Source organism: Mustela nivalis (genome assembly GCF_964662115.1).
Source record: "Mustela nivalis genome assembly, contig: HAP1_SCAFFOLD_2582, whole genome shotgun sequence".
NCBI lineage: Eukaryota > Metazoa > Chordata > Mammalia > Carnivora > Mustelidae > Mustela > Mustela nivalis.
The window spans coordinates 25,735-39,193 of NW_028134083.1; positions in this window are offsets into that span (position 1 = coordinate 25,735).

The window sequence follows — 13,459 nt, forward strand, 5'->3', positions numbered from 1 at the left end:
TACCGCGACTTTCCCTTTCTCTGGGTGAAAATCTTTGGATGGAGGCTTATGCCTATAGCCATATCAGCTGTGCCTTTCATTCATGGGGCTCTTTTAATGTTGACCACGTCTTCCTATTTCATTTTGTTTTGTGCCATGTCCTTGCAGGAAGAAGAGGGAAGACCCTGCCTTCACACAGAAGAGGGGATGGTGGCCAGCAAGTGGTCGGCCAGGCTGCCCCCTGGGGGGGGCGTGGCAAGTTTAGTTTCTTTTTCACCTGACACGGGGCACGGGCGTTCTGGAAGAGTCTCTGCTCTCTTAGGAGAAGAGAAAGTAGAGTGAAATGCTATCTTGTTCACTCAACAAACATCTAATGACAATGGGTTTCTAGGATGACTCATGACCTACATGGTGCATCAGATTCTTTTAACTCAATAGGATGGAGGTGGGTGGCTCCGTCAGTTAAGCCTCTGCCTTTAGCTCAGGTCACGATCCCAGGCTCTTGGGATCGAGCTCTGTATTGGGCTCCCTGCTCAGTGGGGAGTCTGCTTCTCCCTCTCCCTCTCCCTCTGCTCTTGTGCACGTGCTATGTGCATTCTGTCTCTCTCAAATATATAAATAAAATCTTTAAAAAAAAGGATTGAGGCAGCTGTCTGGTTTCTCTTATAGGAAAAGGTAAAGGAGTCAAAAGGTTAAGTGCCCCCCAACCCACTAGCACATGATTATCCAATCATATTGAAATGGCTCTGTTAGGCTGTGTCTTATGTTAGCGGATTTGGGCTCAGCACTAGCCCAGTGGCAAGAGCTGGAGGTTCAAGGCACGGTCAGAGACAGCCATCCCAGGAAGAGACGTCCCCGCAGATGGGGAGGATCTGTCCTAAGAGCTCCTATCCAGTCTGCTTGGGGCTGACATTCACATAGGCTGATGGATGTTTCCTGAAGGATGAGTTCCTACTGAGAGACAACGTGAGGGGGCCCCAGGGATTCTGTGGGTTGGGGTGAGCTGGCACGATCCAGAACTGGTCACACAACGGTCTAGAGGTTTCCACAAACAAATGTCCCATCCTTGTTCCTACCAGTCACTTGTATTTGTTGCTTCATGCAGCTAAGAAAAAAAATAAACACTCTGATTCCCATTTGAAATCCTACAAAGGCAAACCTAAAATCTATGGGATTTTAGGAGGAGGAAGGAAATTAGGGGAGGAAATTCAAGGCCACAGAACCCTAGAGCCCCTGCAGAGGCAAAGACTGGGAATGTGATGGGGTTGGGGTTAGTGCAGACAGAGAGGTCAACAGGGGTGGTTCAAGGTGTACAAGAGGCAGGAAGTGAGCCCAGCAGGTTCCACAGGTGGAAAGACTTCTTTACCCTGAGGCATTTACATCACCTGGAAAGGAAGGAGGACAAGTTTTTGTTTTGTTTTATATTATTCTGTAAAACTGTACATGAGAAAATTTATCCTTTTAAGCATTTTTTGTTTGGTTGGGTTTTTTTAAGAAACTTCTGTAAATTCAGATAAGTTTTTTTTTTTATTGCAATATAGTTGAAATACAACATTGTATTAGTTGCAGGTGTACAACATAGTGATGTTGTATATATTGCAAAATGATCACCACTATAAGTTAACATCCATCACCGCAAGAGCTATGAATTTTTTCTTACTATGAGAACTTCTAAGGTCTACTCTCCTAGCAAATTTCAAATGTACAATATAGTATTGTTGACTATTGTCACCGTGCCATACTGTACATCCCCATGACTTATTTGTCAGGGAAATTTGTTCTTTTTGACCTCCCTCACGCATCCCAACCCCCCTCCCCCATGGGAGTGACGGTTGCACAATAGTGTGAGTGTCCTGAACGCCACTAACCTGTACACTTACTAATGGTTAAAATGGGAAAGTTTACGTTATATGTATTTCATCAGCAAAAAGAAGAGACAAATAATATCTATAGTTCACTAGTTGTAGAACTAGTGAAAGGAGCAAGAGCACAGCTGCTGTGGGACACGGTGTTCACCCTTCTGCATGGGACCCGAGGCAACTCCCCGGAACGAAACTGGAAAACCCTCGAATCAGCCCAGTCTCTTCCATTTTTAGCTTAAGAAACTTTATCGGTAAGATCATTCTCCCTTCTTCCGCACTGCCTCTCCCTTACCATCTGTAATTCTGACCAACCCTTCTGGCTGAGGGTCTACACTCTTGACCAGAAGGAGGGAGTTTGAGGTCTGTTCTGTGAGCCCCAGGCCCCCATGGGTCCATCTGCCTTCTGCCTTTGGGACCTCACTGCCTCCAACTTCTGACTCGAAGCCCCTGCTCTTGATCACCTGGAGTGAAAGACCAGGCTAGAATGTTCCTCAGGCCACAGCTGGGCTCTGCTTCCTGCTACACCTGTTGTTATGGGTTGACCTTTGTTCACCCCAAAAGATACGATGAAGTCAAAACCCTTAGGACCTGTGAATGTGACCTTATTTGGAAACAGGCCCTTTTAGATGTACTTAGTTAGGATGAAGTCCTATTGGAGCAAGGTAACCCTTAATCTGAGCCGTGTCCTTATAAGAAGAGAGAGACACAAACACTCTGGAGAAGATGGCAAGGTGGTGACAGAGAGAGAGATTAGACTGTTATAATTACAAGCCAGGGAGGCGAGGAGGAATCCTTCCTTACAGGTTTCAGAGGGAACATTGTCCTGCCAACACCCTGATTTCATACTTCTAGCTTCCAGAACTAAGACAAGACATTTCTGTTGTTTGAAGTCGCCCAGTCTGTAGTGCTACTCTGAGGCAGGAGCAGGAATCTAATCCACTGTGCTGGGGCTGGGGTGGGGGAGGGGCTGGGCTCCCATGGGGACAGACCAGTGGGCAAGCTCAGAGGTCCTCTCATTCTCTATTCACACTCAGGGTCTATGTCACGTCCCAGTGATGTTATTTATAATGTATTTTTTTTAGTTGCCTCACTTTTTAATGTTAAACAGATTTTAAAAGGAAGCTGTAGAACCTTGTAGTACATCCATCCTGGAGACATAGTCTTGGTGATTGACAGAATCATGTTATTAGACAGATCAGATAATATGACAAAGCACTAAATGTGGAACATCACTGTGAACACATGGACTTCAAAGAAATGTCATTGACAGTTATTTTGGGAAAAAAGTGTTCCAACAACATCAATAGGAAATAGCATTTATTCCAATAGGGGCAACTCATACACACTCATGGGGCCCAGATTTTGGTTTCTAACACTTGTCTAATTAAAAGAAAAAGACTAAATTAAGGGTTGAGTTATTGGAGCAACAATAAAAAACTTCAGGATTGGGGTGCCTAGGTGGCTTAATGGGTTAAGCCTCTCCCTTTGGCTCCGGTTGTGATCCCAGGGTCCTGGGATCGAGCCCTACATCGGGCTCTCTGCTCAGCAGGGAGCCTGCTTCTCCCTCTCTCTCTCTGCCTGCGTCTCTGCTTGCTTGTGATCTCTGTCTGTCAAATAAATAACTGAAATCTTTAAAAAACAAAAACAAAAACATCAGGATAGGTAATATAAGGTAAAAAAATGGAGTTATTTCAAGAAAGGGCGGGTTTAATGGAAAAGACCCCAGCGTTGTTATTTGAATAATGGAAAGTGGTCCAACTCAATAGCCAACAAAAAGACTCGGTATCCAAAGCTAGCTGAGATAACAGAGTAACCAATAACGAGTGACTTGAAACTTCTATTTTAGTTAGCTAAAATAATCCCAGTGTACAAAGGAACTGTGTCATGAACAAGAGCAAATGGAAAGCGAAGCAACCATGGGCCAGCATTTGTGATCCCACACGTAATCAGCTAAAGAATATCCATCTGGGTTCCCAGATAACACATTAGACAAATGCCCTTAAAAGAAGAAAAAAGCAAGAGAAGAAAAAAGCAAAAGAAGAAAAAGCAAGCCCCTGACTTACTCCCCTTATTTTTTCAACCAAACTCTGGAAAATGCCACTAATTATAATGAGATGTTAATAAGACATATGTCCCTGAGCTTCTAATTATGGAGATAGACCAGACCAACAAATCTTAATTATTGGACCTTAAGTAGATGTCACATACAAAACCGAGAGACCAGTTCATTACTGAAAAGACTTCGGGTCTCAGAGTCAACATTGTTAAGGAAGACTGGAAGTGAGGTGTCCCATGATAGAACACGTGCCATCTCCCAGTAGCATCGAAGTAATATTTCTTACTCTGGAGTCTGGTAAATTTCTAGAATCCTAGAAAGATGTAAAAGATCAGTTTATGGGGCTGACAGAGCTATTGAAATCCTAGAACAATGTAAAGCACGTGTATCATTGGAACCTCTTCTGGTGTAAGGGCATTAATCTGTTTTGTAGTTTTGCATTTCTGGGGTGACCATTTTGCATTTAAAGAGTCTCAGAATACTGAAGGGAATTAATATGTTAGTTGCAAGATTTTAATTAAATGTCTAAAAGTGGCGGGTTAGGTTTGTAATCTAGGTTTTTTATTGATCGGGAACATTTACTTTGCTAAACTTACAATTTTTTTATTTATTAGTGGTAAGTAATCATAAATATTTAGGGCAATGTTGGTTGTTTAATATCTAAAAGAATGCTAATTGTCTAATAAATTCCTAGGATTAATAGCTGGGACATCGCCTGAGTTTCAATTAGTAGTGAAAATTCCTCTCCATGCACAAATGCCCCTTAGACACTAAGAAATCCATCAGCACTGGAAATGGAAAACGAGTATTTTTTAATACATAGTATAATAAATTCAGAAATGTTATAAAAATAAATGTTCATCTTTGCACCAGCTACAGTCATCTCATGAACCATCTGTGGTCTGTGTGCTATACTTTGGAATATAATGCCCAGGTAGAAGGTTCTAGAACCTAAGGATAATAAAGAGCATTGACCTACACCTTTACATTTTTAGACTAGACACACTTCTTTCTGGAAACTCCTATTAGGTACTGGAATTGGAACCCGAGGCAGAGATACTGAATTATCCTTCAAAGCCCAAGCTAAAAAGAACAAATGTTTGTTATCTTAAACAGTCTCCAAGGGCCAGGAATCCGGGGGCAGCTTGGGTGGGTGTTTCCACAGTGTCTCTCCTGAGGTGTAGGTGGGGGTGCCGTCATTTGAGGCCTACCTGGGGCTGAAAAATCCTCTTCCCACTGAGTCTAGAGATTGTTGACTGAGGACTCAGTTCCTCACTGGCTGTTGGTTGGGGGCCTTTCCTGGGGCCATCTGGCTGCCCACCCGCTCCAGAAGGGTGGTCCATGAGGGGGTGAGGACCCCGACTGTGCCTTTTAAGACCTAATCTAGGAAATCACACACACTGAAAAAACAGGCACCGCCTGTTGTGGGGAGGCTCTCAGAGGATCTGTGGACGGATTTGCAAAACCGCCTCAGCTCCCTCTCAGCACAAGAGCGGGGGACAAAGCTAGGGCTGTTGTTCGAAACGAGGAACACAACAGCCTGTGCAGATGTCCCCTCGTGCTTCAGATTTCCTGGCAGAGCACGTCATGCGGGGCTGAGACGTGCTGAATCACCACCGTCATTTAAATGCCATTAGCTGGAAGAGAAGCTGCGTGAAAACGACACATTGTCTGCTAATTGCCTGCGTTTTAACTTCTATTCCTTCAGAACACGCACACTTCTTTCTGCTTTCTTTTCTCCCCCTTCTGTCAGGACCAAGATCAATACCAGTTCTTTTCCTTGTAGTGCCCCTGAGCGGGACGTTCTAGCAGTTTCTCAAGTAAGAGCAAATATTTTGGGGTGGGGGGGTTTGATGTTTCAGAGTTGGTCAAGACCCAGGGCAGCATCTCCAAGTGTGCAGGACTTGTCTGTGCAATCCAAAGGACAGATCTTGCTTCTTTGCTGATTCTGCCAGTCTCAATCAACACGATGTGGTGGCCCTGTGTCAGGCTCTCTGCCCCTGGAGCTCCTGTCTGGTGACAGGACACCAGACATTAAGTGGTGGAGGGTGACACAGGCATCAAATGGGGAGAAAGGGTGCACAGAGGTTATGAAGGAGAAGGTAAGGTCCTCAGAGATGGAGAATCTAGTCTACAGGGCTAGGGAAGGCTTTCTGCAATGAAGCAGGATACCTTTTTGTAAAACCTTTCACCAAGGTTTAGGTTGGGGTTCCCTTCTCACTTAGTTCTATAGTTGTATAGTTGTAGAGTTATATAGTGAGAACTATAGTTCTCACTTCCCTTTCCTCATGAAGGTGGGGACTGAGGTGCTCCACTCCTGGCCATGGGAGATCTGCTGTGGGTTGGAGAAGAGTAGAAGTTGTCTGTGAGACCCTCCCACTGAAGCAGTGGTTAGGGTGTCCTGGGAGTGAGGTAGGGGCATGGTGCAGAGAGACTGGGAGAACCGACACTGAAGGAAAGGATGTCTCAGGACGGGGTGGAGAGAGGGAGCTGTGGATTCTTGAAACCCAAGGCAGTGGCAAGACCCCAGAGAGGGCTGGCTGTGTGATGCTCTCAGAGATGGGACCCTTGATGCCTGGCTGCCCAGCCCTGGTTCAGACAGGTTGACATGGCCTGATGATCACATGGGTTGGATGGGGTCTTCCTGGCTATCATGAGTGCTTTGCGGGGATGGAGTGGGGGGGCTCCCAACTACATAACACTGGGGATTTTGCAAAATATTGGGGAGTGAGTAGCATAAAAGCCTCAAGAAAGATTGAGATCTAATTTCCTTCTAGTCTGGCATGATGGGGGCTGGAGTCACATATAAGTTGATTTGAAAAATAGGGTGAAGCTTCTTGCATCTCCTGAGCTCGTAGCCTGAGTCATCCTCCTCCAAGAAGGGAGGAACCCTTAAAGCTGAAGCTGAAGGGCGGGCCCAGGAGAGGAGTCACAGGGTCGAGTGGCTTTCGAGGCTTTGGGAACAGTGCATGTGATGTGAAATGTGGGGGGATGTGAAAGAGGATGGTGGCCCAGGGGAACAGAGAGGCTGTGGGGGACCAGGTGGCCAGGTCCCATGAGGCAGATTGAAGAGCCAGGGCTTTGCCTTGAATACAATGCGGTGGGTGGGCAAGGAAGAGTTAAGCAGACCTAGGAGGTATGAAGAGATCACTCTGGCTTTCTAGAAGATCTTCCAGATGAAGCCTGGAGAGTGGTTTGGGAGGGCGGTGATCAAACATGAGAGAGGAGTTTGCAGGCCACTGCGGAGGGCAGACGAGTGGTGCTTGGGAGAGTGTTGTATTGGTTTGGGTGGGGGTGGGGAAGAGGATGGATTGGAGAGATACTTAGGAGGTAGTCTGACACGCTCACATTTCCTGATCAAGCACCCAGGGGAGCATGGTGTCTGTCAGACAGGGAGGCCGTGAGCAGCAGCTCCTGGAACAGAGAGGAAGGAAACCCAGCCGCCCATCCCTCATACAGTCCTGAGCCCCAGGCAACAGCCGTGGCTCCTGCCTTCAGAACCTGTCTCTTGAAGGATTCTTTCTCTTGAGTTTGGTAAAAAGGAAGTGAGAGTGGACATGGAGATTAATACATGTATAGCTGTGAGCGTGGACCATTTATTTTTCCTTTGAATTAGGTTCTAGAGCCATTGTTGCCCCCTGAGTGCAGAAAGTCTTGAACTATTTGCCGTGGAGACTCAGAAGGAAAAGACAGATCCCAAGAATTTACAGCATCAATAATACTCCCATTGGTGTGATTTTCTTCTTATAGGCTTTAGGAGCTTGGGTGTATTACAGAAAGCAGATGGATAGGTTTCTTTATTTGTTTATGTTCAAAGTGGGTTTCTTGTAGGCAGCATATAGTTGGGTCTTGCTTTCTTATCCAATCTGTGACAATCTTTGATTTTTAATTGGGGCATGTAGCCCATTTACATTTTAATGGGATTATTGATATATTCTAGTTTAAATCTACCATCTTGCTCTTTGTTTTCTATTTGTCCCATCTGTTCTTTGTTCTATTTTTTTTTTCTTATTCTGCTTTCTTTCGGATTAATTGAGTCTTTTTTTATGATTCAGTTTTTATCTCCTTCGTTGGTTTAGTGGCCATAACTCTTGTTGCTTGATGTTAGTGTTGCTTCAGGGCTTATAGTATCTTTTCTTTTTTTTTTTTTTTTTTTTTTTTTTTTAAATTTATTTTTTATTTTCAGCATAACAGTATTCATTATTTTTCACCACACCCAGTGCTCCATGCAATTCGTGCCCTTTATAATACCCACCACCTAGTACCCCAACCTCCCACCCCCCACCCCTTCAAAACCCTCAGATTGTTTTTCAGAGTCCATAGTCTCTCATGGTTCACCTCCCCTTCCAATATAGTATCTTTTCTATAGCATCTTTAACTTCCTTATCACTGTTTATCTTTAGGAATATACCTCCATTTCTCCCCTCTGCCTTTATGCAATTGTTGTCATAGCTTCTTTCTCTACCATGTGTTATAAACCACATCTTACAGTTTTAATTATTTTTAATAATAAAAAATTTAAATTGTTGATTTCCTTTAAGGTATTTAAATAAGAACAAAAAAGGCCTTTGGCATTTAGCCATTTGTTACTCTTTCCAGCGTTCTTTATTTCTTTGCATAGATGCAAATTTTCACCTGAGATCTTTGATTCATTTCTTGTATTCATGAGTCTCCTGATGTTTTTAGTTTTCATAGGTCAAAAAAAGTCTTTATTTTACCTTTGTTTTGGTAAATAGTCTTACTGGGTATAGAATTCTAGGTTGACAGTTTTTAATCCATTCAGTACTTTAAATGGTTGCTTTACTATTTCCTGGCTTTTGTTGTGTCCAAGAAGAAGTCTTCTGAAATTTGTGCCTTCTCTGTATGCAATGTATTTTTTCTCTGGCTGATTTTCAGATTTTCTCTTTGTCATTGGTTTTTAGCAATTGGATTATGATGTATGTTGGTGTAGTTTTCTTTATGTTTCTGGTGCTTGAGGTTTATTGAGATTCTTGGATCTGTGCATTTATAATTTCCATCAGGTTTTGAAAATTTTGGCCCTAGTTCTTCAAATATTTTTTCTATCCCCCTTTCTCCCACTCTAGGGAAGCTCAATCTTTTCTCTCTGTATTTTTTTTTTTTTTTGATGGTTTCTGTCAGTATCTTCAAGTTCACTAACTTCTTCTTATACTTTATAATCTGTTATTAATCCCACTAATATATTTTTATCTCAGGCTTTGTAGTTTTCATCTCTTGAAGTTGTTTGTGTCATTCTTACATCTTTCGTGTTTTTGCTTAGATATGTTAAGTCTTTTCTCTACTTTCTTGATAACCTGAAATAATGTTACAAAATAATTGCTTTAATGTACTAGTCTACTGATTCTACCATCCATGTTATTTTTGGGTCAGTTTGACTGATTTCTTTACTTTTCTTCTTTTTAATACGTCATATTTTCCTGATTCTTTGTGTTCCTGGTAATTTGGATTGTTTGCCAGACACTGTTAATTCTACTTACTCAGATGATGGATATTTTTGTATTCTAATAAATGTTCTTGAGCTTGGTTCTCCAATGCAGTTAAGTTACTTGGACAGTTTGATCCTTTCAGTTATCGCTTTGCTAGGCTGGACTACAGCTTTGTTTAGTCTAGAGATGATTTTGCTCCATTCATTGAGCCAAAGTCTTTCTGGATTCTCTATCCAGTGGGAACAGAAGCTAATCAGGCTCTGTGTGAACTCTGTTGTTCCCTCTAATGTTTTTGGGTGGTTCTTTCTTTGGCCTCAGATAATTTTCTTAATTGTTTATATGGGTCAGTACTTAATGGAAGACTTGATGGGGGAATGCTGCAGATGTTCAGAACTCTTTCTTTATATAGCTCTCTCATCTCTGCTGCTCTGCCCTGAAACTAGTCATTTTTTGGAACTCTCAGCTCAAATAAGAGAACTCTTGTTTCAAAGGGAAACTACTGGGCTACACCTGGCCTCCCATGTCCTGCACACCTTGTCTGGAAAATATCTCCAGGCTATGAACTGTCACAGTTCTGAAGTCCACTTAATTTGTACTTCTTGATATTTTGAAAAACATTTTTTTAGTGGCACCTGGGTGGCTCAGATGGTTAAGCATCTGACTCTTGATTTCAGCTCAGGTCATGATCTCAGGGTTGTGAGATTGAGCCCTGTGTCAGGCTCTGCGCCAAGTGTGCAGCCTGCTGAAGATTTGCTCTTTCTCTCTCCCTCTACCTCTGCTCCTCTTCCAACACTTGTGATTTATTTAAAAAAAAGGGGGGGGGATTTTTAAAAATATGTTCTCCCCCAGTTTCTTAGTTGGTCAGGAGATAAATCTGATCCTTGTTTCTCTAGCTTGTTGGGGATTAGAAGTTCTGGATGAGTTTCTCTAAAACTGACCTTTTGTAGGATAGATGCATTGGAACTCTAAGGAGTCAAAAGTATTGAGGATGTCGGTTAGATTGGATGAAGTAATACATCTTGAGGCTTAAGTTGTACTGGGGAAGGAGGTAAGAAGGAGACAGGTTATAATCAGAGAATGAACTAGACAGCTTCCAAATTCAAAGAGCAAGCCACAGGAATAAAGCAAAGAGTACTTAGCAGCTGAAGAGGTTAGGTTCAGAATTTGGCATGTTTATTTAAGATTTCAGAGGGGAGGCCTTTCAAGGTGACAAGCTACAGGGTGTGGCTACCATTTGGTTCGAGTGGAGTATGAAGGGCAATGGATGAAACTGAGGAAGTATTCGGAATGTGGAAGAATGATTTACTTCTGCTTGGGAGAGTTTCAGATAAGGCCATTTCCTTGGGAGTGGGAGAAGTTTATTAATCCAGGCTATGGGAGAAGTTTATTTACACTTGAATAGATGTTCCCTAGAGCACAGCAAAAATGACTAGAGGTAATGTCTGCAGTAGAAGCTGGTAGAAAAAAAATGCATAGCAGCATGGAGAGGACAGCATTGGAGAGGAGTGATGTTGATTGACAGGCTAGGCATCCCAGGGATAAGCTTTTCTACGTTCCAGCTAACCAGCCGGCATGAGTAGAGGTGACAGCTGCTGAGGGAGGTCAGGCTGGCAGGCGGTGACTAACCTCTCAGATGGCCTCCAACGATTCTCACATCCTGGGATTTGTGTCCTTGTGTATCTGCTTTCATACCAAATGGGACTGACTTCCATAACCAATTAGGATAGTTTTCCACAAATAGGATATTGTGGAAATGGCAGAGAATGACTTCCAAAGCTATGTCATAAAAGAATGGTTGGCTTCCACCTTGTTCCATCTTGGATCACTGGGAAGGGCTGGCTACCATGCTTCAGGGACACTTACACAGCTTGGGTAGGTGGCAGAGGCCCACATGGAGAGGAACTGAGGCCTCTGGTCCACAACCAGCACCAGCTTGCTGGATATGTGAGTGAGCCATCTTGGACATGGGGCTCTTCCCCCTTCAGGATCTCAGAAGATTGCAGCCCTGACCCAACATTGATTGGGACAGTGACTTTGTGAGTGACCTTAGAGCCCAAACCACACAGCCAGGCTACTCCTGAATTTCTGACCCAAAGAAACTGCACGAGATCCTAAGTACTTATTGGTAATCTTTAGCATTTCATTTTGGAACAATTTGTTTCTCAGCAGTAGACAACTAATGCTGATTTTGGTTCAAAGACCTGGGCCATTTTCACGAAATGTAAAGATATGGGTCTGAGTTTGGATCCAGAGCACAGGCAGAAGCCAGAAGGACTGGAAGGAGAGCACTGGCGGGCCGCTCATTGGCAATGTCACTTATCTGCCAGTTGTGGGCACGTGGCAGCAGGTGTGGCTGCAGCTGTACCACCTTCTGAATGTAAAAACCATAGCAGCTGCTGCTTCATTTCTGCCTTCTGCATCTGGTACAGAATGACCTCCGGGGGCTCAGCTAATTGGAAGAAAAGAGAGAACGGAAATCTGGGAAATAAGTTCAGTGACGCCAAGCAGACATATCGCAAAGCCATCATAGCTCACACAAAGGGTGCTGTTAGCAAGTCGTCCCTGAGCAGGACCTTGTCAGGAAGCCAGGGGGCAGGATTCCCTGATTTTCCTGCCATCACAGGTATCGGTGTGTCTGGGGGGGCTGAGGACGCTGCCATGGAGGAGAACCCAGAATACTGAGAAAGGAAACAGAAGGGATGCTGAGCCCAAGGATTAGCGTCTTTTTGGGAAAAGGGGCAGAGACTTACTGTGTCCTGAAAGAAAGGAGAAGCTCAGCCATGCTGCAAAGCCTCACGGGAAATCAGAAAAAACCACAAAGCATCCCTTTTCTTCTATCATTATTTCTGCTAAGAGGTTGAAACCAAGTGAAAGAAAGGTAAAATCCAAGAGATTCAAAAGTCTAGAGAGAACTATTGGCTTCCATACGAGATGGGGCTTGATAACTAGGAGGTGGGTTGAACTGTCAGACTCATCAATCTCTGGCCACTTCTGCGCCACACTCAGGTGGCTTTTCAGCCCGGCTAAGGGGATGAGGATCCAAGCCATGACTTCATAGGAGAACGGAGGGCGCCATCTTTCCCTCTTCCCACAGGCCGGCTGGCACACACCGGGTACAGCTTTCTGTACGTGTTCATCCCTAGTCCTGTGTCCTGGGGAAGCCATTTTGAAGAGTACTCAAAGAGCAGTTTTTCACATTTTAGTTGTTTATCAAAGAGAGTTGTGTGGGGCTGGTGAGAGGACAAGGTGCCGGAGGAGCCCAGCAGTGAGGCATTTTGTCTGGACCCCCAGCTCGGCGCTGGCCTGCTCTCCCTGTGTGTACGGCGGCCCCTCCCCTTCAGGGGTGCCAGGAAATCCCTCCAGTCAGGTAGTATGCAGCCTGTACTCACAGCGCCCCAAAGTGGGGTGGGCCTAAGACACAGGCGTCAACCCCACTCCCCTCTGTTCTTGTTGTCCTTACTCACCAAGGTCCCTAGAGCAGACAGGAATGACCACCCTCGAGCCTCCCCTTTTTCTGGAGCAGGCAATGGGTCCCATCTCCCCGTCTCAGCAGGTCTGGCATTTCCTTTCACTGTGTTATAACAAGGGGGTCTGTGCTGTCCCTCTGCCTCCCCCGGGCCCTGGAGGCACCTGCCACTGACCAGCTGGGGTGACTTTGGACAAGTTTTTTAATGTCTTCCAGACCGAGTTTCTCTGGCTGTAAGATGGCTCCAAGGACCTGCTGCCTCTGGGGTAGGCGCCCTGCAGAGTTTCTGACATTGACCTGGGTGTTTGGTGAAAGTTCATCTTCATCGCCTGCTGCAATCATTTAACATGGCCTGCAGCTCAGCTTGAACTGATACTGTAAGTGCACGGCCTAGCCTCCTCCTTCAGAGGTCAGGCAGGGCCCTCGAGGAGAGGGGAGCAGGCCGCCCTGCGTGATCGTTCTCTCTGGCAGGGACTGTTTTGTTCCGCTTTGCGTCCTGCTTCAATGCACTGTGATCCTCTAACCCTTTAGAAAGTGTTCTCTCAGCAAGTTTCAGGTTTGAATGAGGCCTGGAGAGGACAGAGGTCACCCTCGCTGACTGAGGTGAAACAGAGAAATGAAGAGGCTGTTCTGGTCAGGAAGCCGGGCCCTG